Raw genomic sequence first — 15,791 nt, 5'->3', positions numbered from 1 at the left:
CTCTCCTGCATACACACTCACACAAACTTATACACACACGTACATACACATACTTATACACACAAACTCATACATACATGCTTATACTCACATACGTACACTTACACACACATATTTATATATACGCACATACTCATACACGCACATACTTTTACACATAGATACTCATACACACACATACTCATACTCATACACACACATACTCATACACACACATACTCATACACACACATACACACACATACTCATACACACACATACTCATACACACACATACTCATACACACACATACTCATACACACACACACATACTCATACACACACACATACTCATACACACACACATACTCATACACACACACATACTCATACACACACACATACTCATACACACACACATACTCATACACACGCACATACTCACACACGCACATACTCATACACGCACATACTCATACACGCACATACTCATACACGCACATACTCATACACGCACATACTCATACACGCACATACTTATACACGCACATACTTATACACATAGATACTCATACACACGCACATACTCGTGCACGCACATACTTATACACATAGATACTCATACACGCACATACTCATACACGCACATACTTATGCACACGCACATACTCGTACACGCACATACTCGCACATACTCGTGCACGCACATACTTATACACATAGATACTCATACACGCACATACTCATACACGCACATACTTATACACACGCACATACTCGTACACGCACATACTCGTACATACACATAGATACTCATACACGCACATACTCATACACGCACATACTTATACACACGCACATACTCGTACACGCACATACTCGTACATACACATAGATACTCATACACACATACTTATACAATCATACACACACGTACACTCATACGCACACATAAATACTCATACACATTTGTATACACTTATACACAGACACACTCACTGACATTCATACACACGCATATATATACTCATACAAATGTAATTATTCCATCCCTCAAACATTCACACTCTAACACCATCATCGTCTTCCATGCATATCCCCCTGTCTCAGGTCTATACGCTTCTTCAGTCTCTGCAGCCATAGATGTCTGGCTAATGTAGCCGGTAAATGGCGCTCATACCATCATCTCTTCCTCCGGGGTGATGACCTCTTATTAGCAGGGAATATGTAACAAGTCTTTATACATGTTTCTCGGCTTCTGTGTGTTATTAAGATTCTGAGGCCTTTTTAGGCCCAGTCACATAGTTACATAGTACGTACGGCTGAAAAAAGTCACATGTCCATCAAGTTCAACCAAGGGACGGGAAAAGGGAAGGGAAAAATTTCTACACATAGGAGCTGATAATTTTTTTTTGTTCTAGGAAATGATCTTTGCCTTTTTTGCAGCATCTCCTGTCCCTGCTGTGACGGCTCCTGCAGTGACTATTCCATAGATTCACCGCTCTTACAGTAAAGAAGACTTGTCGCCTCTGCAGGTTGAACCTTTTTTTGTCCAGAAGGAGGGAGCGCCCCCTTGTTTTTTGAGGGGGTTTTACATGGAACAGGATTTCACCATATATTTTGTATGCGCCATTCATATATTTATATAAATTAATCATGTCCCCCCTTAGTCGTCTTTTTTCAATTCTAAATAATTCTTTTAATCTTTCCTCATAACTTAGATTCTCCATGCCCCTTATTAGCTTCGTTGCTCTTCTTTGTATTTGGAAAACGCACCAAAAAAAACGGTCGAAAATACCTCCTATTGGTTTTAATGGTAGGCGGAGGCGTTTTTTCCCGCGAGCGGCAAAAGACGCTCGTGGGAAAAAGAAGCGACATGCCCTATCTTCGGGCGTTTACACCTCCGACCTCCCATTGACATCAATGGGAGGCAGAGAAAGCGTATTTCGCAGGGTTTTTGCCCGTTGCACTCAATGCGCGCGAGCGAAGAACGGCGTGCAGGCAGAGGAAAATCTGCCTCAAAATCCAAAACGGAATGTGTGAACTCAGCTTTACACGGACCCATGATCGGGCAAATGCTCGTTCATCTGCTGATCGTATTGTTTATGCAGCAGAAAATATCGTTGTCGGCAGCTCATCTGTAAACAGAGAGACGCGCTGCCGACATGATGGAAATGTATGAGGACGAGCGATCGGAGTAACCTATGCTCGTCCCCATCCATAGCTCCTTGTGAAAGGAGTAAACGAGCCCCGATCAACGAGTCTCATTGATCGGCGCTGGTTGTTAAGTCCAAAGTTGACCGGTGTAAGAGGACCGTAACGCCTAAAAACTAACAAGTACCAGAAATTATTTGTCTAATTTTTCTCTTTCTGTAAAAAAAAAAAATTACAAACTACAATATAGCCATAATGTTCCTTCTGAGGAAGATGGGTGACAACTAATATATCCTCCGTAAGTGCTACCACAGGGGTTGTCTCCCAACTTTTTCTGAATTCTGTCCAGGACAGGTTTCATCCACTGGAATTAAACGTCGAAGGTTCCTATTGAATGACAGCAAGCAGAGATCTTTAACTGATATGGAAAGTATATCGGAAAATGATATAACTTTCCTCTATACAGTAGAAGCCTGCAATGTACAAATCTCACTGCACATAATAGCTCACTGCTCTGCCCCCTGTGGTCATGTCTGATACTGCAGCCTCTCTTTATTTTTATTATTATTATTTCCCTGCATCTGTGGGATACTTTTTGGCTATTGGGGATATAAGACACATGTTATCCAACCTATATGTTGGTAGTAACAAGTGCTTAATTGCATTTACTAAATGTTCACGTCCCCTTTTTAACCACTGGAGCATTCGACACGTTCACATTGCGTATTGGGGCGCCAGAAAAATCTCCTGGCATATGCGCCAAATGTAAAGCCACTGTATACCATCACATAAAAATTAATGCGAACACCTGCCTGGCGGATGTTAAATGTACACTCTTTTGGGCGTCTGTCGGGTCTCCGCCTTATATACGTTATTTTATGTCCCTTTTATGCAGTGATTTTTACTATCGCTGCTCAATAGCTCAGAGCTCCCTTGACAATATGCTATTCTGAGGTGTATTCATACTGTCTGCACACTTTACCAGCTCCAAGGTGTCTGTTAACTGCAACGACAAGAAGAAGAATGGTGAATTCATTTTCCCATTTTCTTTGTTATAGTTATGTATATTTTATTTATTACCCTATTTACATGGCAAAAAAAATGGATTTGACTACACAGAATGAAGACGTAAGTGCAGCAAAAAGCTCATTCTTCTGATTCTAAGGGATCTGATTCTTTTGGTCATGTCTTAAATTTACTGTAGTCGTTTAAAGGGGCCCTCCGCTTGAGACAATCTGTACCTTTCGAAGGGACCCTTGACAGAAAGCCGATCGCAAAGTATCTTTCCGCTTGGACCCCTACCGATCAACTGTAATCTATGAGAAGACTTATCAGTGAGTGTTCAATTTCCCTGCAGCGCCACCGCAGGGGAAATTAAGTATTACACAGTTCTCATGTAAATCAATGTGTTCTCTTTGTAATTCAGGACAGGACCTCCAGAGCAAGACGCACTTTGTAGCCGCTCTTCACTGTGGCCAAGAGATGGGGATCCTGAACAGCGGACCCCCCCTATATTAAAGGGGTTGTCCAGGTACGGGACGGTTTTTCATACTGATGATCTATCCACAGGTCTGTGGCGGAAGTCGATGGCTCCGGTCACAGTATAGCGGCCGAGCTGCAGTACTGTATTCAAGTGAATAGGAGCAAAGTTGCAGTTCTGCAGCGCGGCCGCTATGCAGTGTATGGAGTCATCTGCTTCCGCCACAGACCACTGCATAACATCCGGTGCCCAGAGACAGCCGGAACAGGTGATCGTTGCGGGCTCCGGGTGTTGGACCCTCATCGATCATATATAGACATATCCTGTGGATAGGTCATCCGTATGAAAACCGCCTCATGTCCGGACAACCCCTTTAGTTCAGGATTCCCTAATAGGGTGTATAAAAATGGGTTTCCTAAACCAGACCACCTGGTTACAAAGGTTTACAGCTGTTTCAGCTTAGTACTCCCTTAATACTGCCAGTCACATTGCCACCGTTAGGGCACGTTCAGACGTGGCGGAATTTTTCCGCTGCAAATGTTGGTGCAGATTTGGGGCAATTACGCAACGAATCTGCACCAACATTTGCATATTTGACTGGTAATTCAGACGTTGCAGATATCACAGTGGACTTAACACAGATTTCAGTTTTTGCATTGCAAAGGCTGAAATCCGCAGTGAAATTCCGCTTCTTCTCCGCAACAGACAGTGCATGCTGGGAGGGAAAATTCTGCACTGCAGCCTATGGTCCGCACAGTTATTTTCTGCAACGTCTGAACTAAGTTTCCTAAAAATGTATAGCAACAAATGTAAAAAACGGCTGCTGCAGAATTCCACTGTGGACTGTCCACAGCGGAGTTCAACAGCAATTCCGCCACGTGTGAATGTGCCCTTATAGTGCAAGCCAAGTGTCACATTGCCACCATAATAGTGCAAGCCAAGTGTCGCAATTACAGCAGCCTCCAGCCACAGTGCTCCAATAACAAAGCCAGGCACAGTGCCCCCATAATCTATAATTGATAGATTCTACCTGGAGGGAAGTAAGTTGTTGTACAATCCTAGAATTAATCAATGTGCTTATGAACCTGCAGTACTGGATAATATGACTATTATTAATATAGGATTTAGCCGCTAAAAAAACACCTCTCCGTGGTACTGGCCCTTTAAGAGCAGTTATTAGAGGGTATATATGAGAACACAGCCAGGAGAGGACATATGAAATCTCTTTTTAGGATAAAACAGAAGACATTCTTTATAACCCTCGTCAATTAAACGAAATTGGATAAAACTGACACAAACTGGGATTTGAGACAAATTTACAGAGCAATCTGGGGATATCTGTGCATATAGAGTGACGGATATGTAAAAACGAAAAACGTCTTGTCTCTATAATAACACAGCTGAGGCCTCTCCATGTGTTACGTGGTCTGTAGTTCTCCAGCATTTGTGGACCCGAAAACCTGATGAGAAACTTTAGATAGAAATAAAACAATGAGCAACCGAGAACAGTGTTAAAGAGTATGTTTTGTTTTTTTGCTATAGTTTTTATTGCTCCTATGTCTAAACAAAGCAAACTCTTAGGTTGCAAATAGTTTTGATGGATAAGTACCCTATCGTTTTGTGCATACAGCTCCTATGCAGGCATATGTGTCTCCATGGTTACAGACTACAAACAAATCTTTTGTAGTGTGGGACTACAGACCTGTGTTACTCCACTACTCTGCCCTCTCTTTTACTGCCTTTAGGTTAGCAAGAAGAAGGGAAGACAGGGAGCCCCATTGAGAGGGCTGAAACCTTGCATTTAGAATATGGCCAATTAAAGGATCCACAATTTTATCTTAATACTGACGTTTCTTCCTGTTAATATACGTTTGAACCCAGGAGCGAGATTCCAGTGGCTTGCGGATGTTTTACTTTTTACATAGATATATATGAGACAGAGATGAGATAGATAGATAGAGAGATATGAGAGATAGATAGATAGAGAGATATGAGAGAGATATGAGAGAGAGAGAGATAGTGAGATATGAGAGAGAGAGAGATATGAGAGAGAGATAGATATGAGAGAGAGATAGATAGTGAGATATGAGAGAGAGATAGATAGTGAGATATGAGAGAGAGATAGATAGTGAGATATGAGAGAGAGATAGATAGTGAGATATGAGAGAGAGAGATATGAGAGAGAGAGATGAGAGAGAGAGATGAGAGAGAGAGATATGAGAGAGAGAGAGATATGAGAGAGAGAGAGATATGAGAATGAGAGAGATATGAGAGAGAGAGAGAGAGAGATATGAGAGAGAGAGAGAGAGATATGAGAGAGAGAGAGAGATATGAGAGAGAGAGAGATATGAGAGAGAGAGAGATATGAGAGAGAGAGATATGAGAGAGAGATGAGATAGATATGTTAGGCTTTATACCTTGTACAATTTCCAGTCACCTTCTATTATTAGTTAGCAGTAGATTTCTATAGTGTTTGTGGTAATATACGTGTCCTATGTATAAGGCTATGTTCACACGGAGTATTTTGCCGAGTTTTTTGACGCGGAAAACGCGTCGCAAAACTCGTCAAAAACGGCTCGAGAACGCCTCCCATTGATTTCAATGGGAGGCGTCGGCGTCTTTTTCCCGCGAGCAGTAAAACTGCCTCGCGGGAAAAAGAAGCGACATGCCCTATCTTCGGGCGCTTCCGCCTCTGACCTCCCATTGACTTCAATGGGAGGCAGAGAAAGCGTATTTCACTCTGTTTTATGCCGGCGGCGCTCAATGGCCGTGGGCGAAAAACGGCGTGAAAATCGCTGCGAAAATCGGCGTGCAGGGAGAGGAATATCTGCCTCAAACTTCCAAACGGAATTTTGAGGCAGATATTCCTCCTGCAAAATACCCCGTGTGAACATAGCCTTAAGAGAGACCATGAGACTGTTTTTACATGAGTCGTTTTGGTCACAATTTTAGTCATAATTTTCATCATCGTAGCAAAACCGCAGCAGATTTTACACAAAATTACTTCTGTAAAGACACCAACACTAATCTTTTCAGCAGTCTCTAAGCGAGGAGGTTTTGTGATAAATATTGAGGAGGGCTCCAGATGACGAATCTCACAATGCGATCAATAAAGACTTGTCCGTTATCTGCCTATTGCTGGAGGATTCGAGCAGCTGAACGGTCGTGTCTCAGGATCCTCATTAGCCGTCAATCTTCATCACAGGCTCTCCGCTGCAATACAGACCCTCCACCTGTAGCCACCATCATCATCATCCTAACACTACGGTCAAAGGACTCACTGATCCTCTTCTATGGGGAGGACACACGTTGCGGGGGCCGCTTGCGGACTACAGTCTTGTTTAACATCACTTGTTAATAGGTCATACGATTTTGACGGTTCTGTGAGTAAAACCGCAAATCATGACCGCGGAGCAACGTACAGATATTGGGCTCATGGATCAGGATGGGATGGAGAGGGGACTAAGGGGGTGGATGAGACCTCTGGTATTTGTCCACATTGTGTAAACAGAGTCGCTGTTTCCCACATGTCTTTATGTAGAAATTCTCCGTTATTTCCTGCGTACAAGTTATGGTTGATTTGTAGGTCAATGTCCCTTTAATTCTGCCCTGTATAAAATAAGGCCCTGCTATAGATTCCATTACGCCCTATGTCGCGCTACACGTTTACGGGAAAATGCGCTAAACACAATCCATACTGATAATTTACCGAATTTCCCCTCCGTAAGTGATATCTATGACATTTTGTTTACAACCGTAACATCCGCCAGATCTTCCTCACGTCGCTGAGCGCGCACATTTGCCATCTTCTCGCAATCCCACTATAATATGTTTGTGAATAATAAGGAGCCGCCATAGATTTATCTGTCGGCAGCAATCACTTGGTCCATCTATTTGATCATTTTCTTAAGTAATCTCTATCATTTAATATTAAGAGCTCACTGCACCAACTACAGGTTATTTAGAAGTACTGCACCCATGCAAAAAATAACAAAATTGAAGGGACCTTATTTCCTATCACCAAACTCAGAAAATGTCCTATTAACTTCTATGGGAGAGTGTAATGAGCATGCTCTGTGACTTGTGCAGGGGGGGGGGGGTGTTGAGCTGTCACCCTCTACTTTTGTCACAGTATTAGACTGTGTCCAGGATTTTATTATATCTGCTATCTGAGTGTACAATATTAGGCGCCATGTGTTCTTCTCTCCTTCTATGTTAAAGTATAAATAGACTTAAAATCTAAAAGTTCAGAAGTAACTTCAATGCATAGACAATAAAGTTGGAGCAGTGTAGCAGTGTAAAGCAGGAGGGCAGAGCATATGTTTGAGGTTCTAAGGAGACTCACTTTAGACGTTCTTGGACTTCAGAAAACAATGCAGCTAAGCTTGATCCACTGATCATAGCTGTTCTCTAATAGAGCAGAGCAGCAGTTTAAAGCAAGGGGACAGAGAATAAATTTTGGGTTCTAATGAGACAGGAGGCTGATTTTAGACCATCATGGACAGGCAATGCAGCCAAGCTGTAGCCACTAATCATAGCTATTCTCTAATGGAGCAGAGCAACCGTGTAAAGCATGGGGAGATTAAAAAATTTGAGGTTCTAATGAGACAGGCAGATTTTAGACAATCATAAACTCCAATAGACAATGCAGCTAAGCTGGAGCCACTGATCATAGGTAATCTTGGATAAACTGAGCAGAGAAATAGTGTAAAGCATGGGGACAGAAAATAAATTTGAGGTTCTAATGAGACAGGAGGCTTATTTTAGACTGTCTTATTCCAACAGACAATGCAGCTACGCTGGAGGTACTGATCATAGCTGTTCTCTAATAGAGCAGAGCAGCAGTTTAAAGCATGGAGAAAAATAATACATTTCAGGTTCTAATGAGACAAGACTGATTTTAGATTATTATTGACTCCAACAGACAATGCAGCTAAGCTGGAGCCACTGATCATAGCTGATGATGGAGCCACAAAGTAGAGTAGCAGTGTAAAGCATGCGGACAGAGAATAAATTTGAGGTTCTAATGAGACAGGAGGCTGATTTGAGACTATCATAGACTCCAACAAACATTGCCGCTACGCTGGATCCACTGATCATCGCTGTTCTCTAATAGAGCAGAGCAGAGCAGCAGTTTAAAGCATGGGGATAGAGCATAAATTTGAGGTTCTAATGAGACAGGAGGCTGATTTCACACTGTCCTAGACTCCAACTGATCAATAGGTAGTGGCTTACACATAAGCTTTATTTTGGTGCGCAACTTCTGCCCTTGTGTATTTGCAGAACGAAACTTGTCTTTTGTTCAAATGCCCCAACCCTGGCGTTCTGATCCCTAAAATCCTGTAAACTATGGAATTAACTTCTTGCCCCTTCACTTCTCTTCTTGCTGCTTGACCAAGTGTTTGCTGGTTCTTTGATTTTCTATAGAAAGTCATCACTTCATGGATTGCTTCTATATATCCAATTAATTCTGGGGGAATCATGGCGGAGAACGATTTCATGCTGCATTAAACTCTCAAACTAATGAATTAATCAGAGTATTCACATAGAGAATATTCATCAAGACTGAGAAGACTTCCCCATCTCCATGAGAAACACCTCAAGGGAAAATAAATGCTGAGAATCGTGTTGGACGTATCAAATGAATCATCAAGGTGACATTTACAGTGTGTACAGGGTCTTCTCTAGGATTCTGCAACTTTAAACTCTATGGATTTATCCAGGTAAATGTTCTTTCAGGGGTTAAACTGACCGCACACGGGACAATTTGCTCCCAATCTGACCCGCGTTCCAGTATATTACAATTATCTTCATGTCTAGGGCGAGCGTTCGGCATGCAGATCTGGGGAAGTGTGGTTCTCTGAGGCAGTATCGCATTATATGCTTAGATACATAGGCTCAGCCTATAGTATCACACATGATAGGCTGAGATACACAGGCTCAGCCTATAGTATCACACATGATATGCTGAGATACACAGGCTCAGCCTATAGTATCACACATGATAGGCTGAGATACACAGGCTCAGCCTATAGTATCACACATGATAGGCTGAGATACACCAGTGGACCAGGCAGTATCACACATGCTAGGCTTAGATATACCAGCTCAACTGCCCAGTATCACACATGATAGGCTTTAGATACACTAGCTCAACTATCTAAAATACCACACATGACAGGCTTAGATACACTAGCTCACCTGCTAGTATCACACATGACAGGCTTAGATACACTAGCTCACCTGCTAGTATCACATATGACAGGCTTAGATACACTAGCTCACCTGCTAGTATCACATATGACAGGCTTAGATACACTAGCTCACCTGCTAGTATCACACATGACAGGCTTAGATACACTAGGTCACCTGCTAGTATCACATATGACAGGCTTAGATACACTAGCTCACCTGCTAGTATCACATATGACAGGCTTAGATGAGATTCGCTATCTCATCAGACAGTATCACACATGATAAGCTTAGATACACCCATTTCTTTAACTGGAGTGTTTCAGCATTACCCCATCACATAATTTGTACACCATTTTTATACCATCATTACAACATTACACCATTATGTCATCACAAAATTATTATACCTTCATTACGCCATTATTACACTACACCATCATGCCATAATTATTATACCATTATTACACCATCACAATATTTTTACACCATCACACCATTATCACACCATTATTATATCATTATTAAACCATTATTACACCATCATACCATCATTACACCATTACTACACCATCATTACTACACCATCATTACACCATTACTACACCATCATTACACCATTACTACACCATCATTACTACACCATCATTACACCATTATTACACCATCATTACACCATTACTACACCATCATTACACCATTACTACACCATCATTACACCATTACTACACCATTATTACACCATTACTACACCATTATTACACCATCATTACACCATTACTACACCATTACTACACCATCATTACACCATCATTACACCATTACTACACCATCATTACACCATTACTACACCATTATTACACCATCATTACACCATTACTACACCATTACTACACCATCATTACACCATTACTACACCATCATTACACCATTACTACACCATCATTACTACACCATCATTACACCATTACTACACCATCATTACACCATTACTACACCATCATTGCACCATTACTACACCATTACTACACCATCATTACACCATTACTACACCATTATTACACCATCATTACACCATTACTACACCATTACTACACCATCATTACACCATTACTACACCATCATTACACCATTACTACACCATCATTGCACCATTACTACACCATTACTACACCATCATTACACCATTACTACACCATCATTACACCATTACTACACCATCATTACACCATTACTACACCGTCATTACACCATTACTACACCATCATTACACCATTACTACACCATCATTACACCATTACTACACCATCATTACACCAATAATACACCATCATTACACCATTACTACACCATCATTACACCAATAATACACCATTATTACACCATTACTACACCATCATTACACCATTACTACACCATCATTACACCATTACTACACCATTATTACACCATCATTACACCATTACTACACCATCACTACACCATTATTACACCATTACTACACCATCATTACACCATTACTACACCATCATTACACCAATAATACACCATTATTACACCTTCACACCATTATTACACCGTTATTACACTATTATTACACCATCATTACACCGTTATTACACCATCAGTATACCATTATTACACCATTATTACACTGTATATCATTATTACAGAATCACACTATTTGCTATCTCACCACCTTTGCACCATCACACCATTTTTACACCATTGTGCCATCATTACACCATCAGACCACTTTCACCATGGTGCTTGAAATCTGCAGACGTGACTTTAGTCTCTGCTTTTTGCTCATCATCTGTAGAAAACTCAAATAAAATAGATGTGTCACTACAGCTGGGCATAAATATAAATGGCAGATGACCTAATGCTCCCTCTCCAGTGACTCCAGTCCAGAGACAAACTCCCCCTACAAAAATGCACAGCACAGTGTTCACCTATGGTGGTGAGGCCTGTGGAAAGTAGCTTGATGCTTAGGGAGCCTGAAATTAAAACCAATGGGAAATTCCAAATTTTGCGCTGGCGTTTCCCTCTAGGTAAGGGTAAAGTCGGAGCCACAAAGCTTTTCTTGTAGGTGACCTTATTACATTACTTAGTCCACTGTTGTCAAAACAAAGCACAAACAGATCAAAATCAATCTTCCATTTGTCCTATGACGGGTCAGTTGTGTAGCCAGCAGGGTATAATGAGGGGATTGATTGTCATATAACGACAACGTAAACAAAGGTGACATCATACAAAATGCTGACCGCGCTGTGTAAACACCCCCGTCATACGTTCTGCACTCACATTACACGGTCAAACCTGCTCACCACACTGCCCCTCAATTTTCCTGGGACACCTGTGACGGAGCGGGAGTAATGTTGACCATTGATACCTGGGCCCTGGTGTCCGATCTAGGGCGTCCGAAGACCGCTCTGCTACAAGACAGCAGTACTGTACACGGGAAGAGAAGATGTGCAAGGGCAGGTCATAATAATTACACAATAATGTGGTAACATCAGACACCTTACTATGTAAATATAATATAGAATTTACTATAAAATGTTATATATCGCCACATATTGCTTAGCACTTAACCAAAAACCCTAAAGTGAATCTCCACCCTTCATCATCATGTTATTTTTAGGTTTCATATTCTGTACTGATTGATTCCTTAATATATCTCCAAAGGGACTGGAGCATCTAACGGGGTCGCTCACGCAGGCCTGTTTTTAGGTGGTGGTAAACTGGGCAATTGCCCAGCGGACTCATTTAAAGGACCGCCAGGAGCAACCGGAGAGTGGTTACACTTAACTGCCAGTAGTTACACTGATTGTTGTGCCCGACAATTGGCACAGCCGCACAGTCCTCTCCATGTCTTGCTCTGCACTGCTCTATATGGCGGTATTATGTGGTGTATTATTTATTGTATGGCGGTATTATGTGGTGTATTATTTAGTTATTGTATAGCGGTATTATGTGGTGTATTATTTATTGTATGGCGGTATTATGTGGTGTATTATTTAGTTATTGTATAGCGGTATTATGTGGTGTATTATTTATTGTATGGCGGTATTATGTGTTGTATTATTTCGTTATTGTATGGCGGTATTATGTGGTGTATTATTTATTGTATAGCGGTATTATGTGGTGTATTATTTAGTTATTGTATGGCGGTATTATGTGGTGTATTATTTATTGTATGGCGGTATTATGTGTTGTATTATTTAGTTATTGTATAGCGGTATTATGTGGTGTATTATTTATTGTATGGCGGTATTATGTGTTGTATTATTTAGTTATTGTATAGCAGTATTATGTGGTGTATTATTTATTGTATGGCGGTATTATGTGGTGTATTATTTATTGTATGGCGGTATTATGTGTTGTATTATTTAGTTATTGTATGGCGGTATTATGTGGTGTATTATTTATTGTATGGCGGTATTATGTGGTGTAGTATTTATTGTATGGCGGTATTATGTGGTGTATTATTTAGTTATTGTATGGCGGTATTATGTGGTGTATTATTTATTGTATGGCGGTATTATGTGGTGTAGTATTTATTGTATGGCGGTATTATGTGGTGTAGTATTTATTGTATGGCGGTATTATGTGGTGTATTATTTAGTTATTGTATGGCGGTATTATGTGGTGTATTATTTATTGTATGGCGGTATTATGTGGTGTATTATTTAGTTATTGTATAGCGGTATTATGTGGTGTATTATTTATTGTATGGCGGTATTATGTGGTGTATTTAGTTACACTGATTGTTGTGCCCGACAATTGGCACTGCCGCACAGTCCTCTCCATGTCTTGCTCTGCACTGCTCTATATGGCGGTATTATGTGGTGTATTATTTAGTTATTGTATGGCGGTATTATGTGGTGTATTATTTATTGTATGGTGGTATTATGTGGTGTATTATTTATTGTATGGTGGTATTATGTGGTGTATTATTTATTGTATGGCGGTATTATGTGGTGTATTATTGTATGGCGGTATTATGTGGTGTATTATTTATTGTATGGCGGTATTATGTGGTGTATTTATTGTATGGCGGTATTATGTGGTGTATTATATAGTTATTGTATAGCAGTATTATGTGGTGTATTTATTGTATGGCGGTATTATGTGGTGTATTATTTATTGTATGGCGGTATTATGTGGTGTATTATTTATTGTATGGCGGTATTATTTGGTGCATTATTTATTGTATGGTGGTATTATTTGGTGCATTATTTATTGTATGGTGGTATTATTTGGTGCATTATTTATTGTATGGTGGTATTATGTGGTATATTATTTAATGTATGGCGGTATTATGTGGTGTATTTATTGTATGGCGGTATTATTTGGTGTATTATTTATTGTATGGTGGTATTATGTGGTATATTATTTATTGTATGGCGGTATTATGTGGTGTATTATTTATTGTATGGCGGTATTATTTGGTGCATTATTTATTGTATGGTGGTATTATTTGGTGCATTATTTATTGTATGGCGGTATTATGTGGTGTATTATTTATTGTATGGCGGTATTATGTGGTGTATTATTGTATGGCGGTATTATTTGGTGTATTATTTATTGTATGGCGCTATTATGTGGTGTATTTAGTTATTTTATGGCGCTATTATTTGATCGCTGAATGGCAGTTTTCCTTGGGCATTGAATGGTAATGTTTTGTGTGCACTATATGGCGGCATTATTTTGATACTGTATTGATGTCGTATGGCGGTATTATTTTTGATATGCAGCTTTTGAAGTTCTAAAAATGTCAAAGTGGGCTTTCTTTGCTTGTTGCCCTCGGCCCTATTTTCTGTAAAGCCAACCCTGCCCTTACCTGGACCTGGCAGTTTTTGACTACCAACTGGCTGAGCTTCTTACAGTAAGGACTCATTCACACCACCTTAGTCTGCTATCCGCACTTTTTGCAGGTAGCACGCTGACCTATTCATTACTATGGGGTTTTGCACACACGTTTTTTGCGGATCTGCTGTCTCGCTCTGCAAGTTATAGAAAGTGTCCTATCCCTGTTCCTTTTTGCCGCTAGTCAAGTCTATGGATCCACAATAATATTGGACAGCACACGGAAGCCACCCGTGTGCTGTCTGCGTTTTGCAGATACATTGCTAGGAATAACTTTGGAAATCTGACCACGTGACCTTCCTATGGGCGCAGACCGCGAAAAACGGATGACACGGAAATAACACGGCTGTAAAATGCGAACATACAGAACAGTTGTGGGCGCAACGCGGAGGCATTTCGGACCCGAATACAGCCACTAGGATCCATGGTTTGCAGCCCGATCAAAGGCAACGATTGTGTGCATAAGAACTTATGTTGGAGATATGGGTCCCATCTTGGGGGTACCGGGCACTCACAGGCGAGATTTCCTCCCGAACGTCAAATGAATATGCCACTCAGCTCTGGAAGACGTAAGGTTAAAGACTTCATAGACTGTACTACCCATTTCGGAAAGGCTGCAGGCAGCAAGGCATATAGGCTACGGCTGGAGGGTTTTCATTTATAATGGTAGGGGATTTTGATATAAATGCCAGTCGTTCGGAAAATACTTTCTCCCCTTCCTTTTCCTTACATTAGTCTACAATTATCTGTGCTGGCGAGGATTTCCAGCAGCGGTTGTTAAACAGAATATTTCATGTTGGAAATTATATGAAACATGACTTTAATTCACCAAGGAATTACTAGCTATGGTGATGAAGATATTCAGATATGGTAATGCGTCTTCTGCAATTCTTCATACAAGTCTTCACTGTCATCTTGGCACATGGACCTCCCTGGCTTTCCAAGATTTTCTTGCGTTTTTGCAGGGCATTTCATCTGCCTGGAATTCACAGGGGTCTCACAACGGAGAAAGAAAATTGAAAAAGAACGGGGAAAAAAATAATCTTTTCTTGATTAGACACGGCGGGATCATTAATTTCAGACCACCATAATCCCCTGCAATCTGTCTGG

The 15,791-nt window shown here is 40.7% G+C and overlaps 1 protein-coding gene across 1 annotated transcript in view; it reads right to left on the bottom strand.

Annotated features, from left to right (window-relative positions):
• Nucleotides 1-15,791, bottom strand: part of LOC142656806 (G-protein coupled receptor 22-like) — a 186,917-nt gene that overhangs the window by 160,932 nt on the left and 10,194 nt on the right. The window lies entirely within an intron of this gene.

This window comes from Rhinoderma darwinii, chromosome 7 (genome assembly GCF_050947455.1).
Source record: "Rhinoderma darwinii isolate aRhiDar2 chromosome 7, aRhiDar2.hap1, whole genome shotgun sequence".
Classification (NCBI taxonomy): Eukaryota; Metazoa; Chordata; class Amphibia; order Anura; family Rhinodermatidae; genus Rhinoderma; species Rhinoderma darwinii.
The sequence above is the reverse complement of the archived record's forward strand: the minus strand, read 5'-3'. Positions and strand labels throughout refer to the sequence as shown.